The 18,727-nt window shown below is 37.1% G+C and overlaps 2 long non-coding RNA genes across 2 annotated transcripts in view; one reads left to right on the top strand and one right to left on the bottom strand.

Annotated features, from left to right (window-relative positions):
* The window catches only part of LOC145720622 (uncharacterized), a 324,122-nt gene that overhangs the window by 144,984 nt on the left and 160,411 nt on the right, over positions 1–18,727 (bottom strand). The gene's annotated exons all lie outside the window — the stretch shown is intronic.
* Positions 1–18,727, top strand: part of LOC145720623 (uncharacterized) — a 134,249-nt gene that overhangs the window by 101,418 nt on the left and 14,104 nt on the right. Inside the window, exon 3 of the long non-coding RNA XR_014143725.1 lies at positions 17,023–17,104. This is a non-coding gene — a long non-coding RNA (uncharacterized LOC145720623). The remainder of the gene's footprint in view (positions 1–17,022; positions 17,105–18,727) is intronic.

Genomic DNA, 18,727 nt, shown 5'->3' with positions numbered 1-18,727 from the left:
ACGTGCTCTGTTAAGCGCTGTGAATTGTGCAGGACTGTTGAATCTCAGATCTGTACCTCTGAGACAAATAATGCAAGATATGTTAAGAAAAAAAAAGAAGAAGAAGATAGCGGGAGGGGAGGAATGAAGCGGGGGAAATCGGAGGGGTGGACGAACCATGAGAGAAGATGGACTCTGAAAAACAAACTGAAGGTTCTAGAGGGGAGGGGGGTGGGAGGATGGATTGGCCTGGTGGTGGGTATTGAGGAGGGCACGTTCTGCATAGAGCACTGGGTGTTGTGCATGAACAATGAATCATGGAACACTTCATCTAGAACTAATGATGTAATGTATGGGGATTAACATAAGAATAAAAAAAAAAAAGGTCACTGAGCTGACTAATCAAGGCAGTGTATTTGGCTCATAGTGAATGCTCCCTTGGTAAAAAGTATCTGGTATGATTGCTATTTCCATGTAAAATTCATGATTAGCTAAGTTTCATTTATTTTTTTTCCCCTCCTACTGACTTACACTATAGTAAAAGAATTGGTAAATTTCCTAGTATGTTTACTCTTGCTCAGTCAAAACATACAGTAATTAGTGTGATTAAACAAACTAAAATAGGTGTAACCTATGGAAGCTGATATAAAAGAAAGTGAAGAATTTCTAAGTTCTTAAAAAGTGTTATTTTTTATTTCAGGGAGAATTGATTTCTTTTTTTTTTTTTTAAAGATTTTATTTATTTATTTGAGAGAGAGAATGAGAGACAGAGAGCATGAGAGGGAGGAGGGTCAGAGGGAGAAGCAGACTCCCCGCCGAGCAGGGAACCCGATGCGGGACTCGATCCCGGGACTCCAGGATCATGACCTGAGCCGAAGGCAGTCGCCCAACCAACTGAGCCACCCAGGCGCCCAGGGAGAATTGATTTCTAAAAGCTGAATAATTATAAAAAGGCAGTGATCAATAAAACCTATGGCCTACAAATCCTTTATTTTACTTTTGTGTATCTTAATGTTAAAGTTACCTGTGCCTAACAAAATGTTGAGCTTATAAAACTTTAATCAGGGCACCTGGGTGGCTCAGTTGGTTAAGTGTCTGCCTTCGGCTCAGGTCATGATCCCAGGGTCCTGGGATCGAGTCCTGTATTGGTCTTCCTGCTCAGCGGGGAGTCTGCTTCTCTCTCTGCCCCTCCCCTGCTGTGCTTACTCTCTCTCTCTCAAAAATAAATAAATTTTAAAAATTTAGAAAAATCAAAACTTTCATCAAATGCCATCAAAGCATATAACTATATTTTTGGCTCAAGATTCTGGTTTGCTCTGAGTCTTTATGAAGTTATTCCATTAATAAGTATAAACATTTTGAAAAGTGATCAGAGTAAATTTTCCTTTAAAGAGAACACCATAGGCCCTGAAGAGGAAAAGAGAAGGATTAGATTTCCAGTCCACTGGCTTTTTTCTTACATTAGGGTGGGACTGCCAAGATCTGAAGACATAGTATTTAAGTGTTTTACTTTCTGTTAACACTGTAATGAAAATAGAGTGGCCTTTGATGACACAGAAATACTTCTTTATATGCCTTGTTTTCCAGACTTATTTACCTAATCTCATCCCTTCCCAGGATAGAGCAGTAAGCATGGACATTTTGCACTGCTTCTTATTTCTCATGTTCCTTTCTATTTGTTGTGCCTCTTTCAGTTTTGCATGTTCCCTACAGTTGGCATTTGGCAGCCAGAGGTACTTGGGAAGAATTACTCTGAATTCTTTGCTTTTATACATCCTTTTAACACAGAGAGCAGAGGACTCATAGCTTCATGTAACCAAATCATGATGTCTAAGTCTCTCTTCTTCTTTTTTTTATAGTTCCCTTCACTGTCCCACTGGCTGTCTATTGTGATGGAAAACTTTATTTTTATACATATTTTTGTGTTGACTTTAAGATCCATTAACACTTTCTTTCTTTGCTGAATATTTCAGCTTCACATAAAGGGTTCTGTTTTGCACTACAATTGTCTCTTCCCTGATATAATTTGAATCACCACGAAAGTAAAGATGATATCTTAATATTATCCTGGCATGGCTAGCACTGCTGCTGAATGTGTAGTTGGTTCTCAGTAAATTAAAATTTAATTGAGGTTGGAAGACATGCAGTCTTGGCAGGATCCTCCGTTTATCAAGATCTAAACCATCTTGCATATGGAATTATACATAGCCAAGCACATATCCAATGTACAGGCTGTTGCAAGCAGAAGTTGGAGAGAAGGGAAAATCCAATAATATTGACATGGAAAAAGTCCAACAGCACTGACTTGAATGCACATAAATATTCCTGTAGAGAGATGACAAATAGGGAGAATTTCATGTAGTGGCTTCAGTTTGTGCTTGCAGAAAACTCCTCCAAGATTAAAGTAGGCAAAGGTGCCCATAGCCCACCAACTAGGAAATCAAAGACAGAACTTTTGTTTTAAAATTATTTACTAAAGGTACAAGCGACTTATAAATGCATCTGTGCCACTTCCTTCTTTTCATTTAACCCAATTTGTCTTCATTTCAGAGCCTCTTAATTAGCTTACAAGAAATAGTGAAATTCTACTTTTTATTCATTCTGTGATGAGCAAGGACGGGATGAGAATTATCCAGATTTCAGACTAAATTACGCAAGAATCTGTGTGAGACATTAGAAAATTCTGAGGAGAAGTCTGGGAAACTCGAAGTCAAAAAAAATCTTTCAGAAGAAAGATAAGCTAGATATACAAAATTTTAGATAAAATAAGCATATGAGCTAAGAAGTGTTTCATTTCTATAAAAAATTAGAGATAAGAACAGCCTCCTGTAACAAGCTTAAACTTTGGAGGAAGAAAGTAGTGGCTTAAATAGGAATGATGCACCCAACACTCTTTCCTTTTGTGGAAAATCCACTGGTTTCATCCTGAAGGTATGTGTATATTTAAAAATACATGTTTCTTTCCCAATTCCCTATTTTTTTCCTTTAAATTTTCTAATTTGCTGTTCTTTCAAATCAGATAGGCATGCTCTTGTTGCGTCCTTCCCAGTTATGTTCCCTTTCTTCTCATTGTTCTCAGTTTTTTATTGTGATTCTTCCTTTTCTAATTCTCAGCCTAACCAGGAAATTTCAGCTCATGGGAGAATCAGACATCTAGAAAGTGGTGGTAGTTTATGATGAGGGATAGAAGCAGAAAAATATTCACCTTTAACCCAGAAGGCTGACCTATCGCCTGCATAGTTCCAATAAGGATCAAATACATCCTGGTTGCTGCATTCTTAAAGGGTCTCATGACTGCCTATACATCTCACCAATGGTTAATACCTAGTTGAATGATAAGCACCAGAGAAATCTTGCAAAGGTAGTTTTATGAGTAGAAATTTGAAGAAAACATTTATGATCTAATACTCCCTGCACAGCCCCTCCTCCCTAAGCACTAATCACTAAGCATCTAATCACCAGCTTCATACAACAAAAGTGTGGCTCTTCCTGCCCACAGATCCCGTTTCTCTGCTATAATAAAAGCACTTTTTTGCTCCAAAAGCATCTCAAGAATTCTTTGTTTTTTAAAATTTTATTTATTTATTTAAGAGAGGGAGCACGAGTGGGGGGGGTGGTAGGGAGGAACAGAGGGAGAGGGAGAAGCAGACTCAGCACTGAGTGGGGAGCCTGACACGGGGCTCCATCCCAGGATCCTGGGATCATGACCTGAGCTGAAGGCAGATGCTTAACCGACTGAGCCACCCGGGCGCCCCTCAAGAATTCCTTTTTGACTATTCACTCATAGTCCCACATCAATTTGAACTGTCCCTACGATGAAGAACCAGAAGCTTAAACTATTCTGATCTTTATGCTAAGATAATTTGGTCCTCTTTGCTGAAAAGAAATTCCAAACTTTTGAGTCCTCGATGATGACTGTGTAGCAGAAGGCTTAAAAGCATTTGTTGTTCATTTCATTCAATGGAAGTGATACAAGTAAAGGGAAGTTTTGGTTGTGCTGTCTAGGGAATTAAGATCTTGTTGTGAGTCACCATATTGACTAAAAATATGGAAAACTTCAAGTTAATATGGTGAAATCCATATGATGGATACATGAACCAAGATAAGGGTGGGCAGCAATGAAGAGCTGGAAGATATGCCTAGCAGCGCACCATTATGTGGTATGTCTACCATACAGTTACAATGAATATAAATAAACTCAAGAGCATAGGTAATAGCAATGTCATAAAAATAATTAGAAAATGGTGAGTTTTGAGTATTTGTTATCTTTGTTTTTAATGTAATTGATTTAATTGTAAGTTTATATGATTTGTTTTTATTCTATGATTAGCAACCAGCTCTTAAAATTCCTGAAAATGTAATAGTTGGTTCTTATGAGTGCCACGAGCCAGCTCCAGCATGCCCCTGTCTCTGGCTACTTTCTCAGTTTCCCTGATTATGGTATATTAATTGTGTGCCTGCATTTAACATGGTCAGAACTGACTAAGTTATCAAAACTTTTGAATGATGTAACTTGAGTGCTACATGTAAGAAACATACTGGGGCCTAATTATATTAGGAATATAGTATTTTTCAATCAAAGGAAAAAGGTTTCTGTGTGAGTAAATGATAGTAACAAATGAGCCACAATTGGGTCCACTAATGAAGACATTGTTTAATATATACTATATTAGGAGCAACAGAGGCACAAATTCTGTCATATCACACATGAGCTATTGAAGTCTCTAACATCTGGCTAGCAGCTACTTTTCATACAGGTATTAAAATTTTTTTAATATGTTCTGTATTTCAAGGGCTCTTCGGGGCACTGATTTATAATGATTGTGTGAGTGTGGTAGGAGCAATAGGAGACATTTAACAAGCAGTTAGTTGTACTCTTATAAGCTCTTTGGTGGAGGAATACAGGTGCTGTAGGAGAACAGAGGACTTGACCTAGAAGAGTCCCGGCCCCCTATCGTCACCACCACAGACTCAGCCCTGCCGCTAATACCGGCAGAAAGCCTATGGCTAGAGGAAGACAGAGTAGAAGACAGTCAGGTTGGAGGCAAGAGAAATGAGAGCACTGCACATAAACAGAGCTCCAGTTAGGACTGGGTGTAAAATGCTCTCTGACAACAGATTTGAGCAAGCATCCATGTCAGCAGATGTGATCTGGAGCCAGTATTGATCAGATAATCTGTGAGCAAACTTGTCAGCAGATAGTGATCTAGAGCCAGTATTGATCAGATAATCTGTGAGCAAACTTGTCAGCAGATAGTGATCTAGAGCCAGTATTGATCAGATAATCTGTGAGCAAACTGGTAGTATGAATATAGCACTCGCTTGAGAATGGATGATGAGTGAGAAATATCCACAAACACAATTATTTCAGGAAGGGCTGTATAAGGATGTACAAGATGGTAATGCAATTCTTGTGTGGTTGGGGTAAAACTTTTATTTTATTTAAGAAGGCTACAGAAGAGATATATTTTCAAAGTCCTTAAGTATCTGAAATTTTGTTGTTGTCTGAGATAAACTCCAGTCTGGCTGGGTAACCACAATCACATGCATTCAAAACCCTATGTTTGTGCTAAAACTTTCTCTGTTGTTACCTGAATTTTGAAAGCTGCTTGGGGAGATCTTGAGTTTTGTTCTTTAAATAGATCCTCACATTTTTTGAAAATTTCAGTTGCTGCATAGATGCATGAAAGTATACTTTTAGTATTATGAGATAGGCTATTTTTCCAGGCTGTATCTAATTTGAGGGTCTTTTTCATTGTCATTTCCCCTCAGAATATAATAAAACATCTTCATCTGTATGCTTAGGTAATTTTTTAAAACTCAGCAATGTTTTCTTCATTTTATCTTTGGATATTATTTCTGGTTCACTTACTCCGTTTTTCTACAGGAGCACCTGTCCTTCTTAGTTTGCACTTCTGTTCTCCATCCTCCATTTATATTATAATGTTAAGCTTTTTCCTTTTCATATAAACTTTGGGGCATCTTTTTATATTTGTTGTCTATATCATAATTTCACTTCTTCAAAAGATAATTCTGTTCTTTCTAATTCAGTACAAATTTTGATTCTGTTATACAACAGTTTCCTTGAAAGCCTTAATCTTATTTATTATTACTTCTATACAACTGCTCAAAGTGGCCTATTCATTTGAAATGTTTTCCCAACTTACATTGTCTTTCTCATTGATCTGCATTTTAAATTGTCTTCAAAAATTAGCCCAAATCCAACCACTTCATATTTGTTAAATGAATCTAATCTAATTGTTTAAAAGTTAGAATTATATGTGAATATTTAAGAAAGTGTAGGTTTTAAACATTTAAAAAAAATTCTTACTGAAAATATCTGCGTATCAGTTCTCTGTACTTACCCAATTCTTATTGTAGTCTTTTCCTTTTTTGGATGCAGACAAATTGTTAAACCAAGAACCTTCCCAAATTAGAAGCACAAAATACCATTCAGATAAGTCAATTTACACTGTGTTGTGCTATGTAGGTTGGATTTTCTCACACTGAGTAAAATCTATTGCTTACAGATGTGGGAAAATAGCTTGTACTTTTGAAACTCACTAGAAATGTAATTTATTTTGACTTAGGCTCAACCTGAACACTCTGGTATGTTAACTTTGTTTCTGACTTTTTTTCTCTTTTAAGGGAAAAACTTGAAAATTTGGTTTAACTGAAACTCTTGACCATTCAGCAGTTGTTAGAACTGTATAAACATAATCAAAGAGTTGATTGAATATTGTGATTCAGTGGGAAAATATTTTTATCTTGACCTCACACTTTAAAAGTTGGCTCAGAAAATTTTTTTTTCTTATTTTACTGAGTACATTTTCATCTTCTTTCTTTTATATCCAAAGCACATCTAATTCTTCACCCATTTTTGCTTCCTCCCCTCCCAACTCAAAGGACAGGGAGTCAGCACTTTACAGCAGGGCTAACCTTTCCCGTCTTTTGGGGGGTTGAGAGCATGGCCTTTGTTATCAGTCCTGCTCCACAATTTATAATGTGTATAGCCTGGGCAAATTATTTAATCTTCCTGTCATAATTTTCTCATAAAGTAAACAGTTTACTCTAAGGACTTACTGAGATGCTTCTGTAAAGTGGGAAGGGCCATGACTGTCAGTGGCTGCCACAAAGTAAGCGTGTTGGTAGGTGTGCTCATGACAGTGTTCTTTTCTGTTTCCGTTAGAAATTCATCCCTGTGCACACACTGTTTTTCTTCAAAATCTAAAGTCTCTCCTGTGAAGAAAAGGCTCTAGGATTTGTTTTCCCAAATGTTTATCTTACTTTTTATTTCATTCACTAAGAGGCTTTTTCACCCATATGGTTTACACCCACTGTCTCTCCTTATGACTTAAGCCTTTACTCTGTCAGTGTCTGTGGATTGTCGCTTTTCTTTTTTTTTAAGTTTTATTTGTCCATTTGACAGAGAGAGACACAGCAAGAGAGGTAACACAAGCAGGGGAGTGGGAGAGGGAGAGGGAGAAGCAGGCTTCCCGAGGAGCAGGAAGCCCGATGCGGGGCTCGATCCCAGGACTCTGGCCGAAGGCAGACGCCCAACAACTGAGTTATTGCTGTTACAACAAAATGTCACAAAACAGTGCCTTAAAGCAACATAAATGTATCCTCTTACAGTTCCGGAGTTCAGAAGTCTAAAACTCAGTTTCCAGGCCTGTGTTCCTTCTGAAGACTCTAGGGATGAATTCTTTCCTTGCCTTTTTCATCTTCTAGAGACTGCCTGCATTCCTGGGCTTGTGGCCCTGTATCCCTGTGACTTCTAATGTCACATAATGCCTCTCACTCTGATCCCCTTGGCTTCCTCTTATAAGGATCCTTATGATGGCATTGGATCCATCAGAGTAATCTAGGATAATCTCCCCATCTCAGGACCCTTAACTTAATCACACATGCAAAGCCCCTTTGGCTGTGTAGGGTAACATAGTCACAGGTTTTGAGACTTAGGGCATGGGCTCTACAGGGGGCCATTATTCAGCCTATCACAGTCTGTTTTCTGCCTGTCTTTTCTGGCCTTGTTACAGGAATATTGCTGACTATTACTTAATCCTTGGAAATCTCTTGCCTCTTGTCCTGTGTGACATTACTATCTCTCCTCCCAGGATATCCTGCCTCTGATGCTGCTTTTCTGACTCTTTTTCACTCAGATCTTTGTTTCATATACTTCCAGATTTAATGTCACAAAATACTTGTTAAATCATATAACTCCTCCATGCAAAAACTTCTAGTAGCTTCCCATTATTACTAAACTATTCCACTTTGTTAAATTAACTTCACACATTCCACAGGCTTTCAGTGGGCACTTGTTATATCCCAGGTACTCTGTTTTCTTTGATAAGGCTGCAGAGATTCATGGAATACCAACTGTCTTTAAGAAGCTAATGGCCTAATCAAAGAAACAGGCAAATAATTACAAAGCTATTAAAAATGTGAAAATTGAGTATGGAGATGAAAATATACACACAGTATTATGGAAACCCTTGAGATAGCCCTCCAACTTAGCCTGAGGATGTTAAGGCAGGCCTCTTGGAGAAGCTAATACTTGAGCTGGTCTTTTTTTTTTTTTTTTAAAGATTTTATTTATTTATTTGAGAGAGAGAATGAGATAGAACATGAGAGGGGGAAGGGTCAGAGGGAGAAGCAGACTCCCTGCCGAGCAGGGACCCCGATGCGGGACTCGATCCCGGGACTCCAGGATCATGACCTGAGCCGAAGGCAGTCGCTCAACCAATTGAGCCACCCAGGCGCCCCTTGAGCTGGTCTTTAGCAGAAGAAAATGCAAATGAAACATTGGGGAGAAAAGAACAAGGACAAAGGTCTAAGGCATACAATGGCATTAACTGTTCAAGGGATGGCAGATTGGTATTACAGAAATGAAAAGTCATAGGAAGGAGTAATTCAAAATAAAACTGGAGCTTGAAGGTGACTAAGAAGCAATGATGGGAGAGAAGTAAGAGGAGAGGGTAAACTGAGGGCGCCTGGGTGGCTCAGTTGGTTAAGAGGAGAGGGTAAACTGGATGAGAAACTGCCTTTTACTGGGTGGCATTATGAAAGCAAAGTGATTAGAGGACCTCATTAAGAAGGTCAGATAGTATAAACATCATATGATATGATATCACCTTTAAGATAGGTGAAGTTTCATCTCCTTTCGTTCTTTTTTTTTTTTTTCCTTTCGTTCTTTACTGGGGAGCCTAAGGGTTAAGAAGAGTCCCTATCACCAACGTGTGTCACTGGACAAGGGGAGCAGAAGTTAATGAATGAGAGGAAAGGAATAGAGTTAAGGGTGGACTATTATATAAGAATCTTGGATTTAAAAGAAAAGTATGAGAAAGAACATCCAGCAGGGAGAAATACATGGGCCAGGAGGATATTTATTAATATGAGATAGAAATAAGAATGTTTACAGGCTTTAGAACAGATGCTAAAAGAGAAAGAACATATGAAAATAACAGGACCGAGCAAATGATTATCTTACTAGATTGCTAGACAAAGAAATGAACCTGGGAGAAGCATGAAACATTCCCCCCACCCACACCCCCCAAGCCTGGTGGAAAAGGAAGAAAAGGTTGCTCCACATATAATATAGGGAGCAAGAAGCTCAGGGAGACCATGCTTGAGGGCCTTGATTTTCTCAGGGAATTAGGAGGCAAGATCATTATTGAAATAGGTACTGGTGGTGGAGTAGAAGACTTAAGAAGAGGTGCAAAGATTTATTACAGCCACTGGGGAAAATGGGAAAGGAATTTGGCCAGGAATAGTGCTTGGCAGGGCTAAAGACCTGGCTGGGGTCTAAGACCATTGCTTTATGGTGGCACCAAATGCAGATTCCTATGATTATTCTGGCAGCACTCAGCACCCAGGTGTGGGTGCAGAGGTATGTTTGGGAATTGATAGCAATATTGAAAGCTTGCAGGCATTTTGGGAAAAAGACTAGGGTGTGAGAACATTGCAGGTATTAGAAAAGGAATAATGGATTATGAAGTCCAGGCTGAATGGAGACTGTAAAGGAGGTTATATGATAAGAAGGATCACTATGGAGTAGGAAAATAGGGAAGGGGAAAATGAGGTGAAGTTTTTTGTTTTTGTTTTTTAAAGCAGATATACCAGCAAGTAAGGGAATGAGGAAAGCTAGAGAGATAGAATGCTTGATCAGATAGTAAAATGTTTGAATTTACAATTTCACAGATGATTTGGCATGGCCAGGTGATGACAATGTCATAGATGTGACCATAGAAGTGGAAATGTTCTCTGTATTGTCCAATATGGTAGCCATTTGCAACATGTGGCTATTGAGAACTTGAAATATGCTAGTGTGACTTAGTGACTGAATTTTAATGTTTATTAAATTGTCATTAATTTAACTGAAATTAAATACCCAAATGTAGCTATTAGCTACCATATTGAACAATGCAGTTCTACACTATCTCTCTGAGTGATCTATTTGTTGGAACTATCAACTAAATATGAAATTCCAGGCCAAAACACTGTTCTGAGATTTTGGCAAGTCTATTGGGAACCTCTACCAGAGTGTGCCATAGTCACCTAAACCAAGTCAATTACTAGTTATTTTGCTTTGAGAACTGTTTCTTCTTCCTGTTTTTTTAGCTCAATGAATAGCAACATCACTATTTCCAGATAGTTACTCAGATATTATTCTTGACTTTTCTCTTACCCTCATTTTCAATTTCCAATTGTAAATCAATATCTAAATTTACCTTATAAATATTTCTTGAAAATATCCCTCCTCTTTATTTCCACTCACTTAGTTGAGAACCTCATCTCCTCTCCAGAACATAACTCAATAGGCAAACCTTGAATTATCCTTTTCTAGTTCACCTCCACATTGCTTCCAGAATTATTTTTGAAAGAGATCATCTATTCTTATATTTATTTATTAAAATAGTATTTTTTGGATTTATTATGTGCTAAAATCAATCTTAGTATTACAACAGTGATCAATATAGATATAACCTTTATTTTACGGGCATTTGCAATTTAGAGGAAGCAAGAAGTGTGCATTCAAAAGATATGATTTGATTTATTTATAATTAAAACAAAAATGAATCAATGTTTTTGACTCTTCATTCTGCTGGTTTTGTGTATAACTTACTCTTCATCCTCGCTAGGGTTAAGAACTCTGCATCAGTCTATACAGGCTGCCCTGAGACATCCCCCATCTGTCTGCAGGTGTGGTTATTGCCTCTGTGATGTTTCCATGCAGTTCTTGGACTAGCTCTCCAACCCATACTGAACCCCTTCTCCTTCCCTAGGTCTAGAAGAATTTTTTGTTGTTTGTTCTGTGTTTAATGTATATATAATACAAATTAACAAAGATTAATGTCTCAAAATATGCTCAAATCATCTGTAATTATAGTAAATCATTTACTGTGGGAGTATTACCAGGGGAACCAAAAATAATTTAGAAGCCAGACTTCTAAGCCAGCTTCCAAGAGAATGTATTGTTTATCTGGATTCCATCCATCTTCTTTGCTTAAAATCTTTCAATGTCCAGTCATCATGGATGAATTCTACAGCTTTGGAGTTTAGCTCACAGGAGGCTTCAAAGTCTGTCCCCTTCTATTCCTTTCTGCATAAACACTGTGTGTCTTCCATGCTGAATTGTTTGTGGTTTTACCAAGGTCCCAGCTTGGCCATCTCTTCTTGTTCCTTTCCTTCCCTTCCTTCACTACAGCTTCCCATATATATGTTTGTCAAACTGAATTATTGCCTTTCTTCTTTCAGACTATTCAAGTGACAAAAATTTTGTGTATGGAAAAGTCTTTTTATCATCTGGCTCATCGCAAAATTGTCCATTCCTGTATCAATTCATTGATACTTAGGCTAAGGATTGTGTTTTTGTACACTCTGTTTAGCAGTGTATTTGGTTTGTGGTAGGCATTTGACAAGGTGTGAAGATTTAGTGTTAACTTAAAGAATATTTTTATTTATTTATTTATTTATTTAAGATTTTATTTATCTATTTGACAGAGAGAGACACAGCGAGAGAGGAACACAAGCAGGGGGAGTGGGAGAGGGAGAAGCAGGCTTCCCGAGGAGCAGGGAGCCTGATGTGGGCTCGAGCGGAAGGCAGACACTTAACGACTGAGCCACCTAGGGGCTCCAAGAATATTTTTATTTTTGAATAAATAAAAAATGTTTCTTTTTCCCTCTCATCATTTATTTGGTTTCATGGGCCTTCCCGATTAGGGACATGCTTATTTTTGTTTATTAAAGCAATATTATAACAAGTGGAGATGTTCTACAGATGAACAAAGAAGAAAAATCTATGAATAAAAAGTTTTATACCTAACAATTAGGAATTGAGGTTTGGAATTAGGAATTCCAGAGTTTCAAAGTAGAACAGTATTTATTTTAACCCAGACATCTGTAGGACTACAAAGAGGGCATTAGTTGGATATTGGTTGGACTCTAACCCTGACTTGAATCATACAGTTGTTTGACTTGTATGATGAGCCATATCTAGAGGGGAATCAGGATAACAAGCCATCCATTCAACACTTCGACAAGACTGTCTTTCCTTACATTTTCTGTGCAGCAGGCTCTAGACTTTCTAGATCTGGTAAGATTGAAGTTCAATTTTGTTCAAACCACTTCCTGTTGTAAAGCAGGATGAATAAATTAGATTGCTTTCCAGATCATCAATGATGATTTTATTTGGAGAAATTTTTACAAGTATAACACCATCTGATTAGAAAACACCAGGTAACTAGATTATTCCTATGTTGCTTTGGAGAATTCCCTGGACTAATCTTTCATTCCAGAGGCACGTGTCCAACAAATTTATGTGCTACACTTTAGAGTTTTTTAAGGTGCATACACACACACACACACACACACACACACACTTGTGTTAATTCTACTATATGTAAATATATATGTCTTAGTTTTACACACATACACAGACACACACACATAATTAACTGTATTCCCAGGATAATATACACTTCAAAGGTTGTCATTAATACAAGTTTATATGAAATCATATTTTAAATAGTCCTCATAAAATTGCCATTTTCCTTCAAATTTTTGTCCACATTTTTCTTTTTTTTTTCTTAATTGCACTACATGGGTGATTAAGAAATTGTACTAGGAGTAGGAGGCAGGTCAAGTCTAGCATTTTGTTGTTGTTCCTTTGTGCCTGCAATACTGGGAGTATCTTTTCAAGTCTCTTTCCCATTTAGAAGGCCTGTTTAGGTGAGAAAAAGTAATGCTACCCATAAACCATTTACCTGCAGCCCATCTAAACGGTAATACATTTCAACACAAATGACTGATGGTCCTACTGTCACTCTTGCCTCAGGATGCCGCTTCACATATGAACTGAGTGAAGGTGCAGGTGTTGATCCATATGTAATTCTGGATTTTTTATAAACTTTTTTTAATTAAAAAAACACAAGTTTTCAGGTATCTTTTTTGTTTTCACACATTTCAGGGTATACTCTTTGCAATTTTGAAACCATTTCTTTGCAAAATAACTTTGAAATTTGAAACATATAACCCAAATATTTCTAAGTCAATAGGAATTTCAAAAATGCAAGCATGCTTATAAGAGCCCTAGGACCCAAAGGAGATGGATTTAACTTAGGAGTTTTGAATCTTCTGCCTATCCTCAAAGAAATGTTCAGGTGCTTTACTGTCAATAGTGTATATTTTAAACCACAGGTATTTTATTTCAAATATAAAATTACTTTTTTAGTGTTTTTTTAAAAGATTTTATTTATTTGACAGAGAGTGCACAAGCAGGGCGAGCAGCAGGCAGAGGGAGAAGCAGGCTCACTGCTGAGCAAGGAACCCGATGCAGGGCTTGATCCCAGGACCCTGAGACCATGACTTGAGTTGAAGGCAGATGCTTAACTGCCTGAGCCACCCAGGTGCCCCAAAATTTAATGTTTAATATTCCTTTTCAAACTATGGTTCTCTCTGCCTCTCAACCCACTTTTCCCAATTCTTTTTTGTTTGTTTGTTTTTAAGAGAGAGAGAGAGCACACACGTGAGCAGTGGGGAAGGACAGAGGGAAAGGGAGGGAGAGAATCTTAATCAGGCTCCACACACAGGCAGAGCTGGAGGGGTTCTAAATCTCATGACCCTGAGATCATGACCCTAGCCCAAAACAAGAGTTGGTTGCTTATCTAACTGAGCCACCCAGGCACCCTGTCACTTCTCCCAATTCTGACTGCACTTCACCCTGATGATCGTGCCACCTTATGCCCTACCTCAAGATTCATTCTATAGTGCCAAGATTTTCAATTGGGGCCAATTTTTACCCTTCAGGGATCATTTGGTAATGTCTGGAGATAATTTTGGTTGTCACTATGGGTAGGGAGTTTGGCATCTAGTTGGTAGAGGCCAGAATGCTGGTAAACATCCTCAAATGCACAGGATAGTCCCCACAGCAAAGAATTTTCTGGTCCAAATGTCACAAGTACCAAAGTTGAAAAACTGTAATGGGATAATTGCTGGGTTTGAGATTTGCAGAAGGGTAGAGACAGAGCAAGGTATCTATGAGAGAGGACTAAACATTTTACCTAGAGATGAGGGGGCTAATGCAGAGTGATCTAGACCAATGCTTCTCAAAGTTTAATGTGCACAGGGATTTTGTTAAAATGCAGATTTCCATTCAGTATGTCTAGATGAGTCCTAAAATTCTGCATTTCTAATAAGCTCCTAAGTAACACTGATGTTTCTGGTTTGGGGCCTGCATTTCAAGTAGCAAGGAGCTAGGTAATTCAGTCTATGGCTACTTAGGAAGATGTCTGAGAAAAAGGACTATAAGGGAGGAATAATTCCATTATGTCTCAATTAGAGATCTGGAATATCTGTAAGAACTATCTATCTATCCTAAGAATGTTAAGTTTCAAATATAATAGTCTCTTCTTCCTACTCCCAGTTCCTACTCTACACAGTTTCAACTAGTCTAGTGACTTCTTTTGGCACTTGAATCCCTATTACTAAGTAACATTCTGATACTGTTACTTGCTGGGTTTTTGGTTGAGGACACTTAATTGATTTCATACAACAGAAAATAGGATCAAACTCTTATGGCCCAGCTTTTCTCCTCCTCACATGCATATATTTTTCCCAACCCCATTCTCTGGAGGAGTCTCATCCTAATTTTTATTAGATTGGCATTCCCACCCTGTTATACTATAAATTATGAATATATAATTATAATTCATAGTTAAGCTACTGATCATGATTACTTTTCTTGAACAAAAAATTTGTTTCATGAAATTATTGCTTATTTTTTCTTAGCTTAGTAATATCCATACAGAATTAACATGCAAATTCTCTGATGAAGTCTGATTCACTTTTCTTATCTATAGGCACATGAGGCCTTTAATCTATTTCATCCTTTTTAAGAAGAGATTCTATCTGGAGCTCTTATTTTTCTGCTTCACAATTCTCCAGACCCCCTGAAAGTCTTTTATTCTAGATTTTCTTTCACGTTACCTGGGGCATCCCTGACCTCCTTCTGTACTTTTCCCCATCTCCTAATTCCATATCTTCCTTTTCCTTGGCTAATTTCCTTGTATGATATAACATATTATCTAGTAACTTCCTGACTGAGGATCCATGGGAGGAAAATACTTTGAGCATTAGCATGCTCCAAAATGTCATTATTTTCGTCTTGCAACTGATGGATGGCTTGACAGGGTATAGCTTTTAGGGTTGAAAAATATTGAACTGTTGTTAGTGAAAGCATTGATCTATTATCTTCCAGATCCTGATGTTCTTATCAGGAGGTCCAAATCTGTGCTTTCATTTCCTAGGTCTTTCTGAGCTTTGGTGTCTCTTCTAGGCTTTCCCGACTGATGGTGTTTGGCATTTTTTGATAGGCTAGGCAGATCACTACTATTCCAATAGTTTCTCAACTTCCAACTGTTACTCTCCTCTTCTATAGCCTTTGTCCTCATGCCTTTTCCATAAAGGTATGAATCAACAAGGACAAGGTGGATTCAAGAAACACAGTCTAGAAACCATAAAGATAAAAGAAATTTGAGATTTTCAGGAAGGAAAGGATCTGTCCTGAGCCTAGTCTGTGACTGGTGCAATAAGTCTGTCAAGTTCCCCAACAGGAGGTAAAGTAACATTCTTTAAATACCTGTATGCTGCATTCTTCGTATATGTAATGTCATTTAATCTCTTTAATAATTTCAAGGTAAGATACGGGTGCACAGAGAGATTTATCAATTTGCTTAAGAAAGAAAGTGCCAGTAATTAGATGCAGATCCTTTCCCTGAAGGACTAGAATAAAAGATCCTCAGTATAAATAGAAAGGCAATGCCTAGAACACAAAAATGAAGTTCTAACTCTGCTGAGGCATGACTCACCAACATGTGTTCTAACTAGTGCAGCAGACATTTTTATACTTTTATCCATTGTTCCAACTGATGGAAAACTTTTTAAAACTAGGTATTTCTTTGTCCGGAGCTTCATAGACTAAATACATTTTTATTCTATGGATTTCTTGAACTAACACAGAATCTTTTTAAGAAAACTCCTCAATAAATGTTTACTTTTCTTTACTCTGGTGATAATTTTTTGTGGTACCAGTAGCGAGGAGGTTAGGGAATGTGTCCATTGGATAACATGTTATTATTTTCCCCTGCTCCCTCAAATGGTCCTAAATTCCCATTAGCTGCCATCAATCATGTAATTGATGTTTCTTGGAGGAAACTTATATGAAGTAGGAAAAGAAAAATCACAAAATGTAAGATCATCAGAAGAGCAAGGCAACTAAAAACCCATATCCTTATTTTGGAGTAAAGATGATGTTTGAGGAATACAGTAACAAAAATTCTTCATCATGGGTGGAGAAGTTTGGAGAAAGTACATTCATTGTGTAAAGTAATTGAAACCAATAAACCGCGGGATGGGCCAACCATGGACTGTCATCAGACACTCATGGTCATGTGGTAAACACTTGTGGCTGGCTGAGATGTGTTTCTTTGCTGAGTGAGACACTCCAGGGTTTATGCCCAATATATGATTCTTTCTTCCTTTCAGGTTTCTGTCCCACAATTTTCCAGTGATTCTACAAGGAGCAAAATTCATAAGCAAAAGTTTTGAGCTAAATACGTAACCATCAGTAAGTATTTAAGATGCGTTTATTTTGTGTTGTTTTTATTTTCTTCGTACCTGATATGTTAGGCAAAAAAAAAAGAAAAACAAAAACAAAACCTGAAAAATTCTATTTCCCCAAGTTCTTGAATGATAAGATATTTATGATTTTGACTCTCAGTGTATTATTTGTCCAGGTATATTCCTATTTTCCTTCTTTTATTTTGCAATATTCACTAGGATGTTAGTATGGAAAATAAAATATGACTTATGTAGGTTATAAAGATAGATTACATGTGTAAAAAAATTCTGACCTCAAATTAGGAAGATGAAAATTTCCTATAATTTATTTTTACAAAAGTTACTGGAAACATTTGTATGAATTTTTTGAAAACCTCTCAAAAACATGACTAATTTATTCATATTAGTAGAAAATTGGAAAAAAAATGGATTTTGGCAAAACCACATATAAGATACTATTGCCATCTCAACTCTTGTATGCTAAAATGGTGACAGAATCAAAAAATATGAAGACTAAAAATGATATATTAAGCAAGGAACTTCTTAAAGTTATAAAAATGAAATTAGAATCTTAATTTTAAGTCAAAAAATGATGTTCTAGATTCCAGTCGCAGATGCAAGTGGTCACTTAACAATTTACCTTAGCCTGGTTGACTAACATCAGTGAAAACTTAAATGACTCAGAAACTGTAGTGAAAATTCAAGTAAGAAGTTCTGGAGTGATAATGGGAGTCCCAGTAGACACCTTGAAAAATTTAGACCCTCCTTCAACTTTAATCTGCTCTGCTGTTAGGTTCTACTACTAAGATACTAATTTTTGAAAAAGAGGATGAGACTAGGAGTATGAGTAAATAGGTAAATGAGTAAAATACTGGAGAATCTTGGGCACCAAGAATAAACTACTTGATCACCAAAAATAGCAGTAAGAATATCCCCTTCGGAATTTGTACTAGCATCAGTCATCATCTTGCCTAGAATCCTTCAGGGATTTTGTTTTATTTTGAAAAAAAAAAATTCAGTTATTACTAGTCCTCTTACAATGATATTTGTCTCATTAATATCCAATTTCATCTCTGCCACTCTTTCCTTGACTCTAAGAAGATGAAATAATGATAAATGCAATATTTTGAAAATATTGTAAATGGAAATAATATGAAATACATGAAGTACGAACAAGCACATAACTCAAGTGAACAGATATGAGCAAGTTCATACATGTGAGACACAAGGAAGTGGCAATTTCATCATAAGGATGCCTGGATGATAGTGATCATAAGCCAACTTTGGTTATAAGATGCATCCTGATTTCAGAGATGTTAAAATGTGAACAATATGTGCGTATTAGAATTGATGAAATATGACAATTCTCTTTTCGTGTTGGGTTTACAGTTTGGCTTATCTATTGAAAATAACTTTTTTTATTTTAATGACTTTTTTTTACGGCTTTATTGAGCTATAGCTTACATAGCATGAAGTTTACCCATTTAAAGTGTATTGATTCAATATTTACAGACTTGTGCAACCATCACTGTAATGTAATTTTAGAACATATTAATCAGCCCTCAAAAAATCTTGTACCTCTTAGTCTCTCTCCCCATTCCCCTGACTCTCCTTCATCCATTTAATAAGG

The sequence above is a fragment of the Leptonychotes weddellii genome, chromosome 3, assembly GCF_054177405.1.
Source record: "Leptonychotes weddellii isolate Sample4059 chromosome 3, ASM5417740v2, whole genome shotgun sequence".
Taxonomy (NCBI): Eukaryota; Metazoa; Chordata; class Mammalia; order Carnivora; family Phocidae; genus Leptonychotes; species Leptonychotes weddellii.
The sequence above is the reverse complement of the archived record's forward strand: the minus strand, read 5'-3'. Positions and strand labels throughout refer to the sequence as shown.